Source organism: Hyla sarda, chromosome 1, assembly GCF_029499605.1.
Source record: "Hyla sarda isolate aHylSar1 chromosome 1, aHylSar1.hap1, whole genome shotgun sequence".
In the NCBI taxonomy this organism is placed as follows: domain Eukaryota; kingdom Metazoa; phylum Chordata; class Amphibia; order Anura; family Hylidae; genus Hyla; species Hyla sarda.
In genome coordinates this window covers 258202676-258221749 of record NC_079189.1, presented here as the reverse complement: position 1 = coordinate 258221749, position 19074 = coordinate 258202676, and the positions used below count along the sequence as shown (strand labels likewise).

At 50.4% G+C, this 19074-nt stretch overlaps 13 pseudogenes; all 13 read left to right on the top strand.

The window, feature by feature from the left end:
* Positions 1–725: 725 nt before the first annotated feature.
* LOC130334094 (5S ribosomal RNA) lies at positions 726–845 on the top strand (annotated as a pseudogene).
* A 1073-nt stretch (positions 846–1918) lies between these two features.
* Positions 1919–2038, top strand: LOC130350471 (5S ribosomal RNA; annotated as a pseudogene).
* A 2868-nt stretch (positions 2039–4906) lies between these two features.
* LOC130322182 (5S ribosomal RNA) lies at positions 4907–5026 on the top strand (annotated as a pseudogene).
* Positions 5027–5310: 284 nt separating this feature from the next.
* On the top strand, positions 5311–5430 carry LOC130334083 (5S ribosomal RNA; annotated as a pseudogene).
* An 871-nt stretch (positions 5431–6301) lies between these two features.
* Positions 6302–6421, top strand: LOC130352455 (5S ribosomal RNA; annotated as a pseudogene).
* A 284-nt stretch (positions 6422–6705) lies between these two features.
* Positions 6706–6825, top strand: LOC130333994 (5S ribosomal RNA; annotated as a pseudogene).
* A 2457-nt stretch (positions 6826–9282) lies between these two features.
* Positions 9283–9402, top strand: LOC130341051 (5S ribosomal RNA; annotated as a pseudogene).
* A 1486-nt stretch (positions 9403–10888) lies between these two features.
* Positions 10889–11008, top strand: LOC130350460 (5S ribosomal RNA; annotated as a pseudogene).
* Positions 11009–12290: 1282 nt separating this feature from the next.
* LOC130335279 (5S ribosomal RNA) lies at positions 12291–12410 on the top strand (annotated as a pseudogene).
* Positions 12411–13270: 860 nt separating this feature from the next.
* LOC130323575 (5S ribosomal RNA) lies at positions 13271–13390 on the top strand (annotated as a pseudogene).
* Positions 13391–13674: 284 nt separating this feature from the next.
* On the top strand, positions 13675–13794 carry LOC130353072 (5S ribosomal RNA; annotated as a pseudogene).
* A 1465-nt stretch (positions 13795–15259) lies between these two features.
* On the top strand, positions 15260–15379 carry LOC130316671 (5S ribosomal RNA; annotated as a pseudogene).
* Positions 15380–16263: 884 nt separating this feature from the next.
* LOC130319732 (5S ribosomal RNA) lies at positions 16264–16383 on the top strand (annotated as a pseudogene).
* Positions 16384–19074: the final 2691 nt, after the last annotated feature.

The window sequence follows — 19074 nt, the reverse complement described above, 5'->3', positions numbered from 1 at the left end:
GGCATGGGACACTGGCTGGGAATCCCGGCTGCCGTTGACATTTTGCTCTTTTGCCGCCTTCCGTTCCGATTCCGAAAAGGATTTATTGATGCTTAAATCCACAGTATCCACAGTATACAGGGTGTGAAGCCGTCTACGGCTATCCTAAGCTGAATGTGCCTGTTCTTGTCAGATCGCAGACTGCTGCCCGGCAAGTACGGGCATGGGAGACTGGCTGGCAATCCAAGGTGCTATTGACATTTTGCTCTGTTGCCGCCTTCCTCTCCGATTCCGAAAAGGATTTATTGATGCTTAAATGCACAGTATAAAAAGCATGAAGCTGTCAATGGCCGTCCTAAGCTGAACGCGTCTGCTCTCGTCAGATCGCAGACTGCTACCCAGCTTAGGGCCCGGTAAGTACTGGCATGGGAGACTGGCTGGGAATCCCAGGTGCCGTTGACATTTTGCTCTATTGCTGCCTTCCGCTCCGATTCCGAAAAGAATTTATTGATGCATAAATCCACAGTATACAAGGTGTGAAGCTGTCGACGGCCATCCTAAGCTTAACGCGCCTGCTCTCGTCAGATCGCAGACTGGTACAGATCTTAGGGCCCGGTAAGTACCGGCATGGGACACTGGCTGGGAATCCCGGCTGCTGTTGACATTTTGCTCTGTTGCCGCCTTCCGTTGCGATTCTGAAAAGGATTTATTGATGCTTAAATGCACAGTATAAAGGACAAGAAAATGTCAACGGCCAACCTAAGCTGAACGCGCCTGCTCTCGTCAGATCGCAGACTGCTACCCAGCTTAGGGCCCGGTAAGTACCAGCATGGGAGACTGACTGGGAATCCCAGGTGTCGTTGACATTTTGCTCTGTTGCCGCCTTCCGCTCCGATTCCGTAAAGGATTTATTGATGCTTAAATCCACAGTATACAGAGTGTGAAAATGTCTACGGCCATCCTAAGCTGAATGTGTCTGTTCTCGTCAGATCGCAGACTGCTACCCAGCTTCGGGCCTGGTAAGTACCAGCATGGGAGACTGGCTGGGAATCCCGGGTGCAGTTGACACTTTGCTCTGTTTCTGCTCCGATTTCCGAAAATTATTTATTGATGCTTAAATCCACAGTATACAAAGTTTGAAGCTGTCAACGGCCATCCTAAGCTGAACGCGCCTGCTCTCGTCAGATCGCAGACTGCTAGCCAGCTTAGGGCCTGGTAAATACCAGCATGGTAGACTGGCTGGAATCCCGGGTGCAGTTGACATTTTAATCTGTTGCCGCCTTCCGCTCCGATTCGGAAAAGGATTTATTGATGCTTAAATCCACAATATACAGGGTGTGAAGCTGTCAACGGCCATCCTAAGCTGAACGTGTCTGCTCTCCTCAGATCGCAGACTGCTGCCCGGCAGATACCGGCGTGGGAGACTGGCTGGCAATCCAAGGTGCCATTGACATTTTGCTCTGTTGCCGCCTTCCTCTCCGATTAATAAAAATATTTATTGATGCTTAAATCCACATTATACAATGCATGAAGATGTCAACGACCATCCTAAGCTGAACGCGCATGCTCTCGTCAGATCGCAGACTGCTACCCAGCTTAGGGCCCAGTAAGTACCGGCATGGGACACTGGCTGGGAATCCCGGTGTCCGTTGACAATTTGCTCTGTTGCTGCCTTCCGCTCCGATTCCGAAAATAATTTATTGATGCTTAAATCCACAGTATACAAGGTGTGAAGCTGTTGACGGCCATCCTAAGCTTAACGCGCCTGCTTTCGTCAGATCGCAGACTGGTACAGATCTTAGGGACCGGTAAGTACCGGCATGGGACACTGGCTGGGAATCCCGGCTGCCGTTGACATTTTGCTCTGTTGCCGCCTTCCGTTCCGATTCCGAAAAGGATTTATTGATGCTTAAATGCACAGTATACAAAGTGTGAAGCTGTCAACGGCCATCCTAAGCTGAACGCGCCTGCTCTCGTCAGATCGCAGACTGCTACCCAGCTTAGGGCCTGGTAAGTACCAGCATGGGAGACTGGCTGGGAATCCCGGGTGCAGTTGACATTTTAATCTGTTGCCGCCTTCCGCTCCGATTCGGAAAAGGATTTATTGATGCTTAAATCCACAATATACAACGTGTGAAGCTGTCAACGGCCATCCTAAGCCTGAACGTGCCTGCTCTCCTCAGATCGCAGACTGCTGCTCGGCAGATACCGGCATGGGAGACTGGCTGGCAATCCAAGGTGCCATTGACGTTTTGCTCTGTTGCCGCCTTCTTCTCCGATTAATAAAAATATTTATTGATGCTTAAATCCACAATATACAAGGCGTAAAGATGTCAACGGCCATCCTAAGCTGAACGCGCCTGCTCTCGTCAGATCACAGACTGCTACCCAGCTTAGGGCCCAGTAAGTACCGGCATGGGAGACTGGCTAGGAATCCAGGGTGCAGTTGACATTTTGCTCTGTTGCCGCCTTCCGTTCCGATTCCGAAAAGGATTTATTGATGCTTAAATGCACAGTATAAAAATCATGAAGCTGTCAATGGCCATCCTAAGCTTAACGCGTCTGCTCTCGTCAGATCGCAGACTGGTACAGATCTTAGGGCCCGGTAAGTACTGGCATGGGACACTGGCTGGGAATCCCGGTTGCCGTTGACATTTTGCTCTGTTGCCGCCTTCCGTTCCGATTCCGAAAAGGATTTATTGATGCTTAAATGCACAGTATACAAAGTGTGAAGCTGTCAACGGCCATCCAATGCTGAACGTGCCTGCTCTCGTCAGATCGCAGACTGCTACCCAGCTTAGGGCCTGGTAAGTACCAGCATGGGAGACTGGCTGGGAATCCCGGGTGCAGTTGACATTTTAATCTGTTGCCGCCTTCCGCTCCGATTCGGAAAAGGATTTATTGATGCTTAAATCCACAGTATACAGGGTGTGAAGATGTCTACGGCCATCCTAAGCTGAATGTGTCTGTTCTCGTCAGATCGCAGACTGCTACCCAGTCTTCGGGCCTGGTAAGTACCAGCATGGGAGACTGGCTGGGAATCCCGGGTGCAGTTGACATTTTGCTCTTTTTCTGCTCCGATTCCGAAAATTATTTATTGATGCTTAAATCCACAGTATACAAAGTGTGAAGCTGTCAACGGCCATCCTAAGCTGAACGCGCCTGCTCTCGTCAGATTGCAGACTGCTACCCAACTTAGGGCCTGGTAAGTACCAGCATGGTAGACTGGCTGGAATCCCAGGTGCAGTTGACATTTTAATCTGTTGCCGCCTTCCGCTCCGATTCGGAAAAGGATTTATTGATGCTTAAATCCACAATATACAGGGTGTGAAGCTGTCAACGGCCATCCTAAGCTGAACGTGTCTGCTCTCCTCAGATCGCAGACTGCTGCCCGGCAGATACCGGCGTGGGAGACTGGCTGGCAATCCAAGGTGCCATTGACATTTTGCTCTGTTGCCGCCTTCCTCTCCGATTAATAAAAATATTTATTGATGCTTAAATCCACATTATACAATGCGTGAAGATGTCAACGGCCATCCTAAGCTGAACGCGCCTGCTCTCGTCAGATCGCAGACTGCTACCCAGCTTAGGGCCCAGTAAGTACCGGCATGGGAGACTGGCTGGGAATCCCGGCTGCCGTTGACATTTTGCTCTGTTGCCGCCTTCCGTTCCGATTCCGAAAAGGATTTATTGATGCTTAAATGCACAGTATAAAAATCGTGAAGCTGTCAATGGCCATCCTAAGCTTAACGCGCCTGCTCTCGTCAGATCGCAGACTGGTACAGATCTTAGGGCCCGGTAAGTACTGGCATGGGACACTGGCTGGGAATCCCGGTTGCCGTTGACCTTTTGCTCTGCTGCCGCCTTCCGTTCCGATTCCGAAAAGGATTTATTGATGCTTAAATGCACAGTATACAAAGTGTGAAGCTGTCAACGGCCATCCTATGCTGAACGCGCCTGCTCTCGTCAGATCGCAGACTGCTACCCAGCTTAGGGCCTGGTAAGTAACAGCATGGGAGACTGGCTGGGAATCCCAGGTGCAGTTGACATTTTAATCTGTTGCCGCCTTCCGCTCCGATTCGGAAAAGGATTTATTGATGCTTAAATGCACAGTATAAAGGGTGTGAAGCTGTCAACGGCCATCCTAAGCTGAACGCGCCTGCTCTCGTCAGATCGCAGACTGTTACCCAGCTTAGGGCCCAGTAAGTACCGGCATGGGAGACTGGCTGGGAATCCCGGGTGCAGTTGACATTTTGCTCTGTTGCCGCCTTCCGTTCCGATTCCGAAAAGGATTTATTGATGCTTAAATGCACAGTATAAAAAGCATGCAGCTGTCAATGGCCATCCTAAGCAGAACGCGCCTGCTCTCGTCAGATCGCAGACTGCTACCCAGCTTAGGGCCCGGTAAGTACTGGCATGGGAGACTGGCTGGGAATCCCGGTTGCCGTTGACATTTTGCTCTATTGCTGCCTTCCGCTCCGATTCCGAAAAGAATTTATTAATGCTTAAATCCACAGTATACAAGGTGTGAAGCTGTCGACGGCCATCCTAAGCTTAACGCGCCTGCTCTCGTCAGATCGCAGACTGGTACAGATCTTAGTGCCCGGTAAGTACCGGCATGGGACACTGGCTGGGAATCCCGGCTGCCGTTGACATTTTGCTCTGTTGCCGCCTTCCGTTCCGATTCCGAAAAGGATTTATTGATGCTTAAATCCACAGTATACATTGTGTGAAGCCGTCTACGGCTATCCTAAGCTGAATGTGCCTGTTCTTGTCAGATCGCAGACTGCTGTCCGGCAAGTACGGGCATGGGAGACTGGCTGGCAATCCAAGGTGCTATTGACATTTTGCTCTGTTGCCGCCTTCCTCTCCGATTCCGAAAAGGATTTATTGATGCTTAAATGCACAGTATAAAAAGCATGAAGCTGTCAGTGGCCATCCTAAGCTGAACGCGCCTGCTCTCGTCAGATCGCAGACTGCTACCCAGCTTAGGGCCCGGTAAGTACTGGCATGGGAGACTGGCTGGGAATCCCAGGTGCCGTTGACATTTTGCTCTATTGCTGCCTTCCGCTCCGATTCCGAAAATAATTTATTGATGCTTAAATCCACAGTATACAAGGTGTGAAGCTGTCGACGGCCATCCTAAGCTTAACGCGCCTGCTCTCGTCAGATCGCAGACTGGTACAGATCTTAGGGCCCGGTAAGTACCGGCATGGGACACTGGCTGGGAATCCCGGCTGCCGTTGACATTTTGCTCTGTTGCCGCCTTCCGTTCCGATTCCGAAAAGGATTTATTGATGCTTAAATGCACAGTATAAAGGACGAGAAGATGTCAACGGCCAACCTAAGCTGAACGCGCCTGCTCTCGTCAGATCGCAGACTGCTACCCAGCTTAGGGCCCGGTAAGTACCAGCATGGGAGACTGACTGGGAATCCCAGGTGTCGTTGACATTTTGCTCTGTTGCCGCCTTCCGCTCCGATTCCGTAAAGGATTTATTGATGCTTAAATCCACAGTATACAGGGTGTGAAGATGTCTACGGCCATCCTAAGCTGAATGTGTCTGTTCTCGTCAGATCGCAGACTGCTACCCAGTCTTCGGGCCTGGTAAGTACCAGCATGGGAGACTGGCTGGGAATCCCGGGTGCAGTTGACATTTTGCTCTGTTTCTGCTCCGATTCCGAAAATTATTTATTGATGCTTAAATCCACAGTATACAAAGTGTGAAGCTGTCAACGGCCATCCTAAGCTGAACGCGCCTGCTCTCGTCAGATCGCAGACTGCTACCCAGCTTAGGGCCTGGTAAGTACCAGCATGGTAGACTGGCTGGAATCCCGGGTGCAGTAGACATTTTAATCTGTTGCCGCCTTCCGCTCCGATTCGGAAAAGGATTTATTGATGCTTAAATCCACAGTATACAAGGTGTGAAGCTGTCGACGGCCATCCTAAGCTTAACGCGCCTGCTCTCGTCAGATCGCAGACTGGTACAGATCTTAGTGCCCGGTAAGTACCGGCATGGGACACTGGCTGGGAATCCCGGCTGCCGTTGACATTTTGCTCTGTTGCCGCCTTCCGTTCCGATTCCGAAAAGGATTTATTGATGCTTAAATCCACAGTATACATTGTGTGAAGCCGTCTACGGCTATCCTAAGCTGAATGTGCCTGTTCTTGTCAGATCGCAGACTGCTGTCCGGCAAGTACGGGCATGGGAGACTGGCTGGCAATCCAAGGTGCTATTGACATTTTGCTCTGTTGCCGCCTTCCTCTCCGATTCCGAAAAGGATTTATTGATGCTTAAATGCACAGTATAAAAAGCATGAAGCTGTCAGTGGCCATCCTAAGCTGAACGCGCCTGCTCTCGTCAGATCGCAGACTGCTACCCAGCTTAGGGCCCGGTAAGTACTGGCATGGGAGACTGTCTGGGAATCCCAGGTGCCGTTGACATTTTGCTCTATTGCTGCCTTCCGCTCCGATTCCGAAAATAATTTATTGATGCTTAAATCCACAGTATACAAGGTGTGAAGCTGTCGACGGCCATCCTAAGCTTAACGCGCCTGCTCTCGTCAGATCGCAGACTGGTACAGATCTTAGGGCCCGGTAAGTACCGGCATGGGACACTGGCTGGGAATCCCGGCTGCCGTTGACATTTTGCTCTGTTGCCGCCTTCCGTTCCGATTCCGAAAAGGATTTATTGATGCTTAAATGCACAGTATAAAGGACGAGAAGATGTCAACGGCCAACCTAAGCTGAACGCGCCTGCTCTCGTCAGATCGCAGACTGCTACCCAGCTTAGGGCCCGGTAAGTACCAGCATGGGAGACTGACTGGGAATCCCAGGTGTCGTTGACATTTTGCTCTGTTGCCGCCTTCCGCTCCGATTCCGTAAAGGATTTATTGATGCTTAAATCCACAGTATACAGGGTGTGAAGATGTCTATGGCCATCCTAAGCTGAATGTGTCTGTTCTCGTCAGATCGCAGACTGCTACCCAGTCTTCGGGCCTGGTAAGTACCAGCATGGGAGACTGGCTGGGAATCCCGGGTGCAGTTGACATTTTGCTCTGTTTCTGCTCCGATTCCGAAAAATATTTATTGATGCTTAAATCCACAGTATACAAATTTTGAAGCTGTCAACGGCCATCCTAAGCTGAACGCGCCTGCTCTCGTCAGATCGCAGACTGCTACCCAGCTTAGGGCCTGGTAAGTACCAGCATGGTAGACTGGCTGGAATCCCGGGTGCAGTAGACATTTTAATCTGTTGCCGCCTTCCGCTCCGATTCGGAAAAGGATTTATTGATGCTTAAATCCACAATATACAGGGTGTGAAGCTGTCAACGGCCATCCTAAGCTGAACGTGTCTGCTCTCCTCAGATCGCAGACTGCTGCCCGGCAGATACCGGCGTGGGAGACTGGCTGGCAATCCAAGGTGCCATTGACATTTTGCTCTGTTGCCGCCTTCCTCTCCGATTAATAAAAATATTTATTGATGCTTAAATCCACATTATACAATGCTTGAAGATGTCAACGGCCATCCTAAGCTGAACGTGCCTGCTCTCGTCAGATCGCAGACTGCTACCCAGCTTAGTGCCCAGTAAGTACTGGCATGGGAGACTGGCTGGGAATCCCGGCTGCCGTTGATATTTTGCTCTGTTGCCGCCTTCCGTTCCGATTCCGAAAAGGATTTATTGATGCTTAAATGCACAGTATAAAAATCGTGAAGCTGTCAATGGCCATCCTAAGCTTAACGCGCCTGCTCTCGTCAGATCGCAGACTGGTACAGATCTTAGGGCCCGGTAAGTACTGGCATGGGACACTGGCTGGGAATCACAGTTGCCGTTGACATTTTGCTCTGTTGCCGCCTTCCGTTCCGATTCCGAAAAGGATTTATTGATGCTTAAACGCACAGTATACAAAGTGTGAAGCTGTCAACGGCCATCCTATGCTGAACGCGCCTGCTCTCGTCAGATCGCAGACTGCTACCCAGATTAGGGCCTGGTAAGTACTGGCATGGGAGACTGGCTGGGAATCCCGGGTGCAGTTGACATTTTAATCTGTTGCCGCCTTCCGCTCCGATTCGGAAAAGGATTTATTGATGCTTAAATCCACAATATACAGGGTGTGAAGCTGTCAGCGGCCATCCTAAGCCTGAACGTGCCTGCTCTCCTCAGATCGCAGACTGCTGCCCGGCAGTTACCGGCATGGGAGACTGGCTGGCAATCCAAGGTGCCATTGACATTTTGCTCTGTTGCCGCCTTCCTCTCCGATTAAAAAAATATTTATTGATGCTTAAATCCACAATATACAAGGCGTGAAGATGTCAACGGCCATCCTAAACTGAACGCGCCTGCTCTCCTCAGATCGCAGACTGCTACCCAGCTTAGGGCCCAGTAAGTACCGGCATGGGAGACTAGCTGGGAATCCCGGGTGCAGTTGACATTTTGCTCTGTTGCCGCCTTCCGTTCCGATTCCGAAAAGGATTTATTGATGCTTAAATGCACAGTATAAAAAGCATGAAGCTGTCAATGGCCATCCTAAGCTGAATGCGCTTGCTCTCGTCAGATCGCAGACTGCTACCCAGCTTAGGGCCCAGTGAATACTGGCATGGGAGACTGGCTGGGAATCCCGGTTGACATTTTGCTCTATTGCTGCCTTCCGCTCCGATTCCGAAAAGAATTTATTGATGCTTAAATCCACAGTATACAAGGTGTGAAGCTGTCGACGGCCATCCTAAGCTTAACGCGCCTGCTCTCGTCAGATCGCAGACTGGTACAGATCTTAGGGCCCGGTAAGTACCGGCATGGGACACTGGCTGGGAATCCCGGTTTCCGTTGACATTTTGCTCTATTGCTGCCTTCCGCTCCGATTCCGAAAATAATTTATTGATGCTTAAATCCACAGTATACAAGGTGTGAAGCTGTCGACGGCCATCCTAAGCTTAACGCGCCTGCTCTCGTCAGATCGCAGACTGGTACAGATCTTAGTGCCCGGTAAGTACCGGCATGGGACACTGACTGGGAATCCCGGCTGCCGTTGACATTTTGCTCTGTTGCCGCCTTCCGTTCCGATTCCGAAAAGGATTTATTGATGCTTAAATCCACAGTATACATTGTGTGAAGCCGTCTACGGCTATCCTAAGCTGAATGTGCCTGTTCTTGTCAGATCGCAGACTGCTGCCCGGCAAGTACGGGCATGGGAGACTGGCTGGCAATCCAAGGTGCTATTGACATTTTGCTCTGTTGCCGCCTTCCTCTCCGATTCCGAAAAGGATTTGTTGATGCTTAAATGCACAGTATAAAAAGCATGAAGCTGTCAATGGCCATCCTAAGCTGAACGCGCCTGCTCTCGTCAGATCGCAGACTGCTACCCAGCTTAGGGCCCGGTAAGTACTGGCATGGGAGACTGGCTGGGAATCCCAGGTGCCGTTGACATTTTGCTCTATTGCTGCCTTCCGCTCCGATTCCGAAAATAATTTATTGATGCTTAAATCCACAGTATCCACAGTATACAAGGTGTGAAGCTGTCGACGGCCATCCTATGCTTAACGCGCCTGCTCTCGTCAGATCGCAGACTGGTACAGATCTTAGGGCCCGGTAAGTACCGGCATGGGACACTGGCTGGGAATCCCGGCTGCCGTTGACATTTTGCTCTGTTGCTGCCTTCCGTTCCGATTCCGAAAAGGATTTATTGATGCTTAAATGCACAGTATAAAGGACGAGAAGATGTCAACGGCCAACCTAAGCTGAACGCGCCTGCTCTTGTCAGATCGCAGACTGCTACCCAGCTTAGGGCCCGGTAAGTACCAGCATGGGAGACTGACTGGGAATCCCAGGTGTCGTTGACATTTTGCTCTGTAGCCGCCTTCCGCTCCGATTCGGAAAAGGATTTATTGATGCTTAAATCCACAATATACAGGGTGTGAAGCTGTCAACGGCCATCCTAAGCTGAACGTGTCTGCTCTCCTCAGATCGCAGACTGCTGCCCGGCAGATACCGGCGTGGGAGACTGGCTGGCAATCCAAGGTGCCATTGACATTTTGCTCTGTTGCCGCCTTCCTCTCCGATTAATAAAAATATTTATCGATGCTTAAATCCACATTATACAATGCGTGAAGATGTCAACAGCCATCCTAAGCTGAACGTGCCTGCTCTCGTCAGATCGCAGACTGCTACCCAGCTTAGTGCCCAGTAAGTACCGGCATGGGAGACTGGCTGGGAATCCCGGCTGCCGTTGACATTTTGCTCTGTTGCCGCCTTCCGTTCCGATTCCGAAAAGGATTTATTGATGCTTAAATGCACAGTATAAAAATCGTGAAGCTGTCAATGGCCATCCTAAGCTTAACGCGCCTGCTCTCGTCAGATCGCAGACTGGTACAGATCTTAGGGCCCGGTAAGTACCGGCATGAGACACTGGCTGGGAATCCCGGCTGTCGTTGACATTTTGCTCTGTTGCCGCCTTCCGTTCCGATTCCGAAAAGGATTTATTGATGCTTAAATGCACAGTATAAAGGATGAGAAGATGTCAACGGCCAACCTAAGCTGATCGCGCCTGCTCTCGTCAGATCGCAGACTGCTACCCAGCATAGGGCCCGGTAAGTACCAGCATGGGAGACTGACTGGGAATCCCAGGTGTCGTTGACATTTTGCTCTGTTGCCGCCTTCCGCTCTGATTCCGTAAAGGATTTATTGATGCTTAAATCCACAGTATACACGGTGTGAAAATGTCTACGGCCATCCTAAGCTGAATGTGTCAGTTCTCGTCAGATCGCAGACTGCTACCCAGCTTCGGGCCTGGTAAGTACCAGCATGGGAGACTGGCTGGGAATCCCGGGTGCAGTTGACATTTTGCTCTGTTTCTGCTCCGATTCCGAAAATTATTTATTGATGCTTAAATCCACAGTATACAAAGCGTGTGGCTGTCAACGGCCATCCTAAGCTGAACGCGCCTGCTCTCGTCAGATCGCAGACTGCTACCCAGCTTAGGGCCTGGTAAGTACCAGCATGGGAGACTGGCTGGGAATCCCGGGTGCAGTTGACATTTTAATCTGTTGCCGCCTTCCGCTCCGATTCGGAAAAGGATTTATTGATGCTTAAATCCACAATATACAGGGTGTGAAGCTGTCAACGGCCATCCTAAGCCTGAACGTGCCTGCTCTCCTCAGATCGCAGACTGCTGCCCGGCAGTTACTGGCATGGGAGACTGGCTGGCAATCCAAGGTGCCATTGACATTTTGCTCTGTTGCCGCCTTCCTCTCCGATTAAAAAAATATTTATTGATGCTTAAATCCACAATATACAAGGCGTGAAGATGTCAACGGCCATCTTAAACTGAACGCGCCTGCTCTCGTCAGATCGCAGACTGCTACCCAGCTTAGGGCCCAGTAAGTACCGGCATGGGAGACTGGCTGGGAATCACGGTTGCCGTTGACATTTTGCTCTGTTGCCGCCTTCCGTTCCGATTCCGAAAAGGATTTATTGATGCTTAAATGCACAGTATACAAAGTGTGAAGCTGTCAACGGCCATCCTATGCTGAACGCTCCTGCTCTCGTCAGATCGCAGACTGCTACCCAGCTTAGGGCCTGGTAAGTACCAGCATGGGAGACTGGCTGGGAATCCCGGGTGCAGTTGACATTTTAATCTGTTGCCGCCTTCCGCTCCGATTCGGAAAAGGATTTATTGATGCTTAAATGCACAGTATAAAGGGCGTGATGCTGTCAACGGCCATTCTAAGCTGAACGTGCCTGCTCTCGTCAGATCGCAGACTGCTACCCAGCTTAGGGCCCAGTAAGTACCAGCATGGGAGACTGGCTAGGAATCCCAGGTGTTGTTGACATTTTGCTCTGTAGCCGCCTTCCGCTCCGATTCCGAAAAGGATTTATTGATGCTTAAATGCACAGTATAAAAAGCATGAAGCTGTCAATGGCCATCCTAAGCTAAACGCGCCTGCTCTCGTCAGATCGCAGACTGCTACCCAGCTTAGGGCCCGGTAAGTACTGGCATGGGAGACTGGCTCGGAATCCCAGGTGCCGTTGACATTTTGCTCTATTGCTGCCTTCCGCTCCGATTCCGAAAATAATTTATTGATGCTTAAATCCACAGTATACAAGGTGTGAAGCTGTCGACGGCCATCCTAAGCTTAACGCGCCTGCTCTCGTCAGATCGCAGACTGGTACAGATCTTAGGGCCCGGTAAGTACCGGCATGAGACACTGGCTGGGAATCCCGGCTGCCGTTGACATTTTGCTCTGTTGCCGCCTTCCGTTCCGATTCCGAAAAGGATTTATTGATGCTTAAATGCACAGTATAAAGGATGAGAAGATGTCAACGGCCAACCTAAGCTGATCGCGCCTGCTCTCGTCAGATCGCAGACTGCTACCCAGCTTAGGGCCCGGTTAGTACCAGCATGGGAGACTGACTGGGAATCCCAGGTGTCGTTGACATTTTGCTCTGTTGCCGTCTTCTGCTCCGATTCCGTAAAGGATTTATTGATGCTTAAATCCACAGTATACAGGGTGTGAAAATGTCTACGGCCATCCTAAGCTGAATGTGTCAGTTCTTGTCAGATCGCAGACTGCTACCCAGCTTCGGGCCTGGTAAGTACCAGCATGGGAGACTGGCTGGGAATCCCGGGTGCAGTTGACATTTTGCTCTGATTCCGAAAATTATTTATTGATGCTTAAATCCACAGTATACAAAGTGTGAAGCTGTCAACGGCCATCCTAAGCTGAACGCGCCTGCTCTCGTCAGATCGCAGACTGCTACCCAGCTTAGGGCCTGGTAAGTACCAGCATGGGAGACTGGCTGGGAATCCAGGGTGCAGTTGACATTTTAATCTGTTGCCGCCTTCCGCTTCGATTCCGAAAAGGATTTATTGATGCTTAAATGCACAGTATAAAAAGCATGAAGCTTTCAATGGCCATCCTAAGCTGAACGTGCCTGCTCTCGTCAGATCGCAGACTGCTACCCAGCTTAGGGCCCGGTAAGTACTGGCATGGGAGACTGGCTGGGAATCCCGGTTGCTGTTGACATTTTGCTCTATTGCTGCCTTCCGCTCCGATTCCGAAAATAATTTATTGATGCTTAAATCCACAATATACAAGGCGTGAAGATGTCAACGGCCATCCTAAGCTGAACGCGCCTGCTCTCGTCAGATTGCAGACTGCTGCCCAGTAAGTACCGGCATGGGAGACTGGCTGGGAATCCCGGGTGCAGTTGACATTTTGCTCTGTTGCCGCCTTCCGTTTCGATTCCGAAAAGGATTTATTGATGCTTAAATGCACAGTATAAAAAGCATGAAGCTGTCAATGGCCATTCTAAGCTGAACGCGCCTGCTCTCGTCAGATCGCAGACTGCTACCCAGCTTAGGGCCCGGTAAGTACTGGCATGGGAGACTGACTGGGAATCCCGGTTGCTGTTGACATTTTGCTCTATTGCTGCCTTCCGCTCCGATTCCGAAAATAATTTATTGATGCTTAAATCCACAGTATACAAGGTGTGAAGCTGTCGACGGCCATCCTAAGCTTAACGCGCCTGCTCTCGTCAGATCGCAGACTGGTACAGATCTTAGGGCCCGGTAAGTACCGGCATGGGACACTGGCTGGGAATCCCGGCTGCCGTTGACATTTTGCTCTGTTGCCGCCTTCCGTTCCGATTCCGAAAAGGATTTATTGATGCTTAAATGCACAGTATAAAGGGCAAGAAGCTGTCAACGGCCATCCTAAGCTGAATGCGCCTGCTCTCGTCAGATCGCAGACTGCTACCCAGCTTAGGGCCCGGTAAGTACCAGCATGGGAGACTGGCTGGGAATCCCAGGTGTCGTTGACATTTTGCTCTGTTGCCGCCTTCCGCTCCGATTCCGAAAAGGATTTATTGATGCTTAAATCCACAGTATACAGGGTGTGAAGATGTCTACGGCCATCCTAAGCTGAATGCGCCTGTTCTTGTCAGATCGCAGACTGCTACCCAGCTTCGGGCCTGGTAAATACCAGCATGGGAGACTGGCTGGGAATCCCGGGTGCAGTTGACATTTTGCTCTGTTTCTGCTCCGATTCCGAAAATTATTTATTGATGCTTAAATCCACAGTATACAAAGTGTGAAGCTGTCAACGGCCATCCTAAGCTGAACGCGCCTGCTCTCGTCAGATCGCAGACTGCTACCCAGCTTAGGGCCCGGTAAGTACCAGCATGGGAGACTGGCTGGGAATCCTAGGTGTTATTGACATTTTGCTCTGTAGCCGCTTCCGCTTCGATTCCGAAAAGGATTTATTGATGCTTAAATCCACAGTATACAGGGTGTGAAGCCGTCTACGGCTATCCTAAGCTGAATGTGCCTGTTCTTGTCAGATCGCAGACTGCTGCCCGGCAAGTACAGGCATGGGAGACTGGCTGGCAATCCAAGGTGCTATTGACATTTTGCTCTGTTGCCGCCTTCCTCTCCGATTCCGAAAATGACTTATTGATGCTTAAATGCATAGTATAAAAAGCACGAAGCTGTCAATGGCCGTCCTAAGCTGAACGCGCCTGCTCTCGTCAGATCGCAGACTGCAACCCAGCTTAGGGCCCGGTAAGTACTGGCATGGGAGACTGGCTGGGAATCCCGTGTGCTGTTGACATTTTGCTCTATTGCTGCCTTCCGCTCCGATTCCGAAAAGAATTTATTGATGCTTAAATCCACAGTATACAAGGTGTGAAGCTGTCGACGGCCATCCTAAGCTTAACGCGCCTGCTCTTGTCAGATCGCAGACTGGTACAGATCTTAGGGCCCGGTAAGTACCGGCATGGGACACTGGCTGGGAATCCCGGCTGCCGTTGACATTTTGCTCTGTTGCCGCCTTCCTTTTCCGATTCCGAAAAGGATTTATTGATGCTTAAATGCACAGTATAAAGGGCGAGAAGCTGTCAATGGCAATCCTAAGCTGAACGTGCCTGCTCTCGTCAGATCGCAGACTGCTACCCAGCTTAGGGCCCGGTAAGTACCAGCATGGGAGACTGGCTGGGAATCCCAGGTGTCGTTGACATTTTGCTCTGTTGCCGCCTTACGCTCCGATTCCGAAAAGGATTTATTGATGCTTAAATGCACAGTATAATAATAACGAAGCTGTCAATGGCCATCCTAAGCTGAATGCGCCTGTTCTTGTCAGATCGCAGACTGCTGCCCGGCAAGTACGGGCATGGGAGACTGGCTGGCAATCCAAGGTGCTATTGACATTTTGATCTGTTGCCGCCTTCCTCTCCGATTAAAATTTTTTTTTATTGATGCTTAAATCCACAGTATACAAGGCGTGAAGATGTCAACGGCCATCCTAAGCTGAACGCACCTGCTCTCGTCAGATCGCAGACTGCTACCCAGCTTAGGGCCCGGTAAGTACTGGCATGGGAGACTGGCTGGGAATCCCGGGTGCCGTTGAAATTTTGCTCTATTGCTGCCTTCCGCTCCGATTCCGAAAATAATTTATTGATGCTTAAATCCACAGTATACAAGGTGTGAAGCTGTCGACGGCCATCCTAAGCTTAACGCGCCTGCTCTCGTTAGATCACAGACTGGTACAGATCTTAGGGCCCGGTAAGTACCGACATGGGACACTGGCTGGGAATCCCGGCTGCCATTGACATTTTGCTCTGTTGCCGCCTTCCGTTCCGATTCCGAAAAGGATTTATTGATGCCTAAATGCACAGTATAAAGGACGAGAAGCTGTCAACGGCCATCCTAAGCTGAACGCGCATGCTCTCGTCAGATCGCAGACTGTTACCCAGCTTAGGGCCCGGTAAGTACCAGCAGGGGAGACTGGCTGGGAATCCCAGGTGTTTTTGACATTTTGCTCTGTTGCCGCCTTACGCTCCGATTCCGAAAAGGATTTATTGATGCTTAAATCCACAGTATACAGGGTGTGAAGATGTCTACGGCCATCCTAAGCTGAATGCGCCTGTTCTCGTCAGATCGCAGACTGCTACCCAGCTTCGGGCCTGGTAAGTACCAGCATGGGAGACTGGCTGGGAATCTCAGGTGTTGTTGACATTTTGTTCTGTAGCTCTGTAGACATTTTGCTCCGATTCCGAAAAGGATTTATTGATGCTTAAATCCACAATATACAGGGTGTGAAGCCGTCTACGGCTATCCTAAGCTGAATGCGCCTGTTCTTGTCAGATCGCAGACTGCTGCCCGGCAAGTACGGGCATGGGAGACTGGCTGGCAATCCAAGGTGCTATTGACATTTTGATCTGTTGCCGCCTTCCTCTCCGATTAAAAAAAATATTTATTGATGCTTAAATCCACAGTATACAAGTCGTGAAGATGTCAACGGCCATCCTAAGCTGAACGCGCCTGCTCTCGTCAGATCGCAGACTGCTACCCAGCTTAGGGCCCGGTAAGTACTGGCATGGGAGACTGGCTGGGAATCCCGGGTGCCGTTGACATTTTGCTCTATTGCTGCCTTCCGCTCCGATTCCGAAAATAATTTATTGATGCTTAAATCCACAGTATACAAGGTGTGAAGCTGTCGACGGCCATCCTAAGCTTAACGCGCCTGCTCTCGTCAGATCGCAGACTGGTACAGATCTTAGAGCCCGGTAAGTACCGGCATGGGACACTGGCTGGGAATCCCGGCTGCCGTTGACATTTTGCTCTGTTGCCGCCTTCCGTTCCGTTCCGATTCCGAAAAGGATTTATTGATGCTTAAATGCACAGTATAAAGGGCAAGAAGCTGTCAACGGCCATCCTAAGCTGAACGCGCCTGCTCTCGTCAGATCGCAGACTGCTACCCAACTTAGGGCCCGGTAAGTACCAGCATGGTAGACTGGCTGGGAATCCCAGGTGTCTTTGACATTTTGCTCTGTTGCCGCCTTCCGCTCCGATTCCGAAAAGGATTTATTGATGCTTAAATCCACAGTATACAGGGTGTGAAGCTGTCTACGGCCATCCTAAGCTGAATGCGCCTGGTCTTGTCAGATCGCAGACTGCTACCCAGCTTCGGGCCTGGTAATTACCAGCATGGGATACTGGCTGGGAATCCCGGGTGCAGTTGACATTTTGCTCTGTTTTTGCTCCGATTCCGAAAATAATTTATTGATGCTTAAATCCACAGTATACAAAGTGTGAAGCTGACAACGGCCATCCTAAGCTGAACGAACCTGCCTGCGTCAGATCGCAGACTGCTACTCAGCTTAGGGCCCGGTAAGTACCAGCATGGGAGACTGGCTGGGAATCCCAGGTGTTGTTGACATTTTGCTCTGTAGCCGCTTCCGCTTCGATTCCGAAAAGGATTTATTGATGCTTAAATCCACAGTATACAGGGTGTGAAGCCGTCTACGGCTATCCTAAGCTGAATGTGCCTGTTCTTGTCAGATCGCAGACTGCTGCCCGGCAAGTACAGGCATGGGAGACTGGCTGGCAATCCAAGGTGCTGTTGACATTTTGCTCTGTTGCCGCCTTCCTCTCCGATTCCGAAAATGATTTATTGATGCTTAAATGCACAGTATAAAAAGCATGAAGCTGTCAATGGCCATCCTAAGCTGAACGCGCCTGCTCTCGTCAGATCGCAAACTGCTACCCAGCTTAGGGCCCGGTAAGTACTGGCATGGGAGACTGGCTGGGAATCCCGGTTGCCGTTGACATTTTGCTCTAATGCTGCCTTCCGCTCCGATTCCGAAAATAATTTATTGATGCTTAAATCCACAGTATACAAGGTGTGAAGCTGTCGACGGCCATCCTAAGCTTAACGCGCCTGCTCTCATCAGATCGCAGACTGGTACAGATCTTAGGGCCCGGTAAGTACCGGCATGGGACACTGGCTGGGAATCCCGGCTGCCGTTGACATTTTGCTCTGTTGCCGCCTTCCGTTCCGATTCCGAAAAGGATTTATTGATGCTTAAATGCACAGTATACAAAGTGTGAAGCTGTCAACGGCCATCCTAAGCTGAACGCGCCTGCTCTCGTCAGATCGCAGACTGCTACCAAGCTTAGGGCCTGGTAAGTACCAGCATGGGAGACTGGCTGGGAAACCCGGGTGCAGTTGACATTTTAATCTGTTGCCGCCTTCCGCTCCGATTCGGAAAAGGATTTATTGATGCTTAAATGCACAGTATAAAGGGCGTGAAGCTGTTAACGGCCATCCTAAGCTGAACGCGCCTGCTCTCGTCAGATCGCAGACTGCTACCCAGCTTAGGGCCCGGTAAGTACCAGCATGGGAGACTGGCTGGGAATCCCAGTGTTATTGACGTTTTGCTCTTTAGCCGCCTTCCGCTCCGATTCCGAAAAGGATTTATTGATGCTTAAATCCACAGTATACAGGGTGTTAAGCCGTCTACGGCTATCCTAAGCTGAATGTGTCTGTTCTTGTCAGATCGCAGACTGCTGCCCGGCAAGTACGGGCATGGGAGACTGGCTGGCAATCCAAGGTGCTATTGACATTTTGCTCTGTTGCCGCATTCCTCTCCGATTCCGAAAAGGATTTATTGATGCTTAAATGCACAGTATAAAAAGCATGAAGCTGTCAATGGCCATCCTAAGCTGAACACGCCTGCTCTCGTCAGATCGCAGACTGGTACAGATCTTAGGGCCCGGTAAGTACCGGCATGGGACACTGGCTGGGAATCCCGGCTGCCGTTGACATTTTGCTCTGTTGCCACCTTCCGTTCCGTTTCCAAAAAGGATTTATTGATGCTTAAATGCACAGTATACAAAGTGTGAAGCTGTCAACCGCCATCCTAAGCTGAATGCGCCTGCTCTCGTCAGATCGCAGACTGCTACCCTGCTTAGCGCCCGGTAAGTACCAGCATGGGAGACTGGCTGGGAATCTCAGGTGTTGTTGACATTTTGCTCTGTAGCTCTGTAGACATTTTGCTCCGATTCCGAAAAGGATTTATTGATGCTTAAATTCACAGTATACAGGGTGTGAAGATGTCTACGGCCATCCTAAGCTGAACGCGCCTGCTCTTGTTAGATCGCAGACTGCTACCCAGCTTAGGACCTGGTAAGTACCAGCATGGGAGACTGGCTGGGAATCCCGGGTGCAGTTGACATTTTAATCTGTTGCCGCCTTCCGCTCCGATTCGGAAAAGGATTTATTGATGCTTAAATCCACAATATACAGGGTGTGAAGCTGTCAA